The following is a 3,690-nucleotide window of genomic DNA, read 5'->3' as shown; positions in this document are numbered from 1 at the left end:
AAAGAAAAAAAAGAAAGGAAGAAAAAAAAAGTTTGGCAGGTATGTGGAAAGAAGATGATTAAACAGAAGGTATTTTCTTCTGTTCCTGATCCAGAGAGACTGAAGGATATGGGTGGATCTCATCATGCGTGATTCTCCTCTTTAGTGCAGATTTTCATATTTCTGGTGTTTTTCACTTCTGCATTCTGCAGTAGAGTCTGTGAACCTAAACCTGTTTTTTTTTAATCACTTCCTAAAAATAAATTTCTTGGGATTACACGGGTACATCTGTGGAAAAAATGTAATTAATTTATTTTTATTTATAAAATCCTAAATGAATGAAGACCAGCCTTGCTGAGAAACAACCTTCTTTTTGCCGTCATTTTTCTGTGCCAAAGATCAGCAAGTAAACATTGTGTAACATACTTCAGTCTACGTAGGAGGTAACAGCATGACAGTGCAGCTGAGCTGCTCTTTCAGCAGCATGGATGTCAGCCAAATCAGAATCACCACACAACCACAGCTTGACTGTCACCATAGGTATGACAAGGAGCCCGAAGGCCTAACTTCAGTTTGTGCATTCTGCTGTTTTCACAATGCCTAAATTCCTCTGAGCATTTTACACTTTGTTATGCTTTCCCCAAATCTTGGGACTGTGAAGTTTAAACTGCAGGTTGGAGAGGTGTATACCTAAAGTAATTGCCACTGGTTTGGACTCTGATGTTTATTGCAGCAGCTCTCAATTGTGGCTGTAAGAAAAGAAACACACAATCTACCACTTACTTCTAACTTGACTGCTACTGTAAGAAAATAGTATAATTCACTCAAAAAATTGTCTTGAATTTCTATTTTATATATATATATATGTATATTTACTAATTTGCTAGATATTAAACAAATGAACTGATGAAAGTTTGTGGTTAAATATTTATTAAAATGATAACATATTCTTCCCAGCCTCTTCCCTTCCTCCCCATTCCTTTCCCTCTTTTCCATACAGAGATATCATAAAAGATACTATTTTGGGGCTTGCAAGGAGTGCACTAATGTACATCTCTCATTTTCATCTTCATCCAGCACTCAGCAGTCGTAGTATAATTCCCAACCTGTAAGAACAAATATTTTCTGCTTTACGCTCATGCATAAATCTGAAATTTACATGCCCATGTGCCACACACTTAGGTATAAATTATCACTAACCACTTTAAATTCAATTAAAATGCATTCCATTAACAAATGTGAGTTCAGACTGAACTAGTTAGGCAAAAAAAAAAAAAAAAAAAAAAAAAAAAAAGAGAGAGAGAGAGAGCACATAGGACCTTTTAAACTGCAAATTCTGCTATTCAGGCAGTGGGAAAACAATACAATTACATGCAAGGTCTTGTAGAGCCTTGCTTAATGCGTGATGAACACGCTGACCAAACACTCAGTCCTCCTACCTCTCTATCCCAGAAGTATCTGAAAGGAGCAGGACAGCTGTAGTCTTCCTGATTTTGGGCCATGGCAGAGAATGGGATGACAGATGTTGAGCTATTCTTTCAGTGCAGGCGGGAACTCCTCTCTGTCAAACAAAGAAGATTGACAGTCTCAGAGCCTGGTTTATTTGTATTAAAAAGCCAGCTGCTTCCTTAACAGTTGCAGGCAGTATCCCTAGCACTGAAGAAAGTGGATGAATACATTAGTAACTACTAACATGATGTTATCTGTTGAGTGATTCTGTGGAAACAGTAATTCAAAAAAAAAAAAAAAAAAAAAAAAAAAAAAGTGGCATGGACTCCACTCAGTGTCGGTTTCTCCCTTGCAATGACATTTGTCTTTACTCCTGCACATACCAGGCTTCTAAATTTGCGATGGAATATGTCCCCAAGCATTTGTTGTGTGCTGTCTAATTAGCGTTCAACAGCTATCCTGTATGAAGTACTGACTGCCTTCCAAATAAAGAAACAGTGGCAGACTCTCTGCCTCAAGGACAAGTTTCTTCAACATTATCAGATTTCTAATTTGCCAATAAACGGAGTTTAACCATTTCAGAAGGTCTGTTTAGCTATTCATATTTAGCTCTTTTACCTACTTTTAATACAACACGATATGAGCTGGTATATAAAGGGTATTTCTTTACAGTGCCTTCAATTTTTCATTAGCCAAGAACGTCTCAGGGAAAAAAAAAAAACAGTTTACCCCATAAAATGTGAAAGTCAATTTTGAACAGCAGTATTTGAAAGATACAGAGTCAGCATACAGACAAATTACATTCCAATTACAAACATTTAGCAGTCATCAAGATTGCAGGTCCCTGTTAATTGGCGATTACCATACTGAAGCCTACACGCCCCGATGTGAGCATGGGGAAGCATATGACTGTTATCCGTCAGCATACGCTTTGCTTGCGTAAAAAGGAGATTTGTGTCTGTTGACAGCCTTAAAACCTCTCCCAGCCCGCGGTCAGCACCACGCGGACACCTGAGGAGGGAGGAACCGCCAGGAAGGCAGCTCGCACCGGAGCCCAGGGCTCTGCAGAAGCCGTGGGGCTCCCACAGGGCACATCCAGCAGCTCCCAGTCGCGGGGAGCGCCGCGTGTGCGTGGGGCGGGACGAGGCCCTCACCCCGCCCGCCCCGCCGCCCGCTGCAACCGCCCCCGAGGGCCGTCAACAACCGCCCTCTGCACGGCGGCAGAGCAGCCCGGCTCGGCTCGGGCCGGCCCCCTGCGCGGCCGCCTGTGAGGGCGCCGCTCCCGCCGAGAGGGCGGAGAGGGGCGGGAGCGGGAGGAGAACGGGAGGTGGAGGACCGGAGGAGGGCCGGGCGGGGACGGCCGCGCCGCGGCGCGCGGCCTCGACCTTTTGTGCAGCGCCCTGCCCGGTTGTCAGCGCGGGGGGCGGAGGTGATTGAGAGGGAGGGTCGCGGCCGGGGTTTGGGAAGTGATGGCGTGTGAGTGAGCTCCGGGGGGCAAAGCGCGGAGTTGTGCCGATGTTCGCCCCGCGTGGAGGTGTTGCGAAGGGAACAGGTCTGTGCGTGGATGGGAGGCTGTGAGGCCGGGCAGGGGGCACAGGCAGGCTGCCTGACTCGGGTGGGATGCCGGCAAGTGTCAGGGTCCTTGAAGAACTCTTTCCCACTGTGGAAAAGCGCTTATTCCGTCGCGTTTTTCTTCTCCAAGATGGGCAACTCCAGTAAATTCAGACCGAGCCTTTGCTCTGTGTTTGAAGAACAGCATTCCACCAGCACAACAGTGAGCGGCCTGTCAGAGCAGCGGCACGTTCTACTGCCAGCCAAGTGAGGGTCACTGTGGCCTTTCATCCCATGGCTCCGGTGCAGGGCAGTTGTTGGACAATTAGCAAAACACACCTTGAGCAGTAGTGCTGGCCCCTCCTCATGCAGGCTGAAGTGATTTGAGTCTCGCGGATCTCAATGTCAGCTGGTGTGTTCAGTGTGAAGTCAACCACCAGATTGTTCCCAAGGACCCCATTGCATCCTTGGTTCACCAGAGCTTTCTTCCCCTCCACTTCTGGACCAATGTTGTTTTTTTCCACTTAGTCATGGTAGAAATGCTGGATTCAAAGGCCAGCTGACATGGAGCTTCATACTAGATTGGACAGCACTGGTCTCCTCACAGTTGCCAGGTGCAAGAAAGCATTGTATGTTTGAATGTTCCAGGAAACAGGGCAGGCTGAGTGATTTCTATCCAAGGAGAGAGAAACAGACCCACATCTCGGGGTT

At 46.1% G+C, this 3,690-nt stretch overlaps 1 long non-coding RNA gene across 1 annotated transcript; it reads right to left on the bottom strand.

Annotated features, from left to right (window-relative positions):
• Window positions 1-893: 893 nt before the first annotated feature.
• LOC125696293 (uncharacterized) lies at window positions 894-2,487 on the bottom strand. The gene is made up of 3 exons (XR_007378268.1): window positions 2,291-2,487; window positions 1,419-1,540; window positions 894-1,085 (listed from the first exon to the last, which is right to left on the bottom strand). It is a non-coding gene; the product is annotated as an uncharacterized LOC125696293 (long non-coding RNA).
• Between the last annotated feature and the right edge of the window lie 1,203 nt (window positions 2,488-3,690).

The sequence above is a fragment of the Lagopus muta genome, chromosome 7 (genome assembly GCF_023343835.1).
Source record: "Lagopus muta isolate bLagMut1 chromosome 7, bLagMut1 primary, whole genome shotgun sequence".
NCBI lineage: Eukaryota > Metazoa > Chordata > Aves > Galliformes > Phasianidae > Lagopus > Lagopus muta.
The sequence above is the reverse complement of the archived record's forward strand: the minus strand, read 5'-3'. Positions and strand labels throughout refer to the sequence as shown.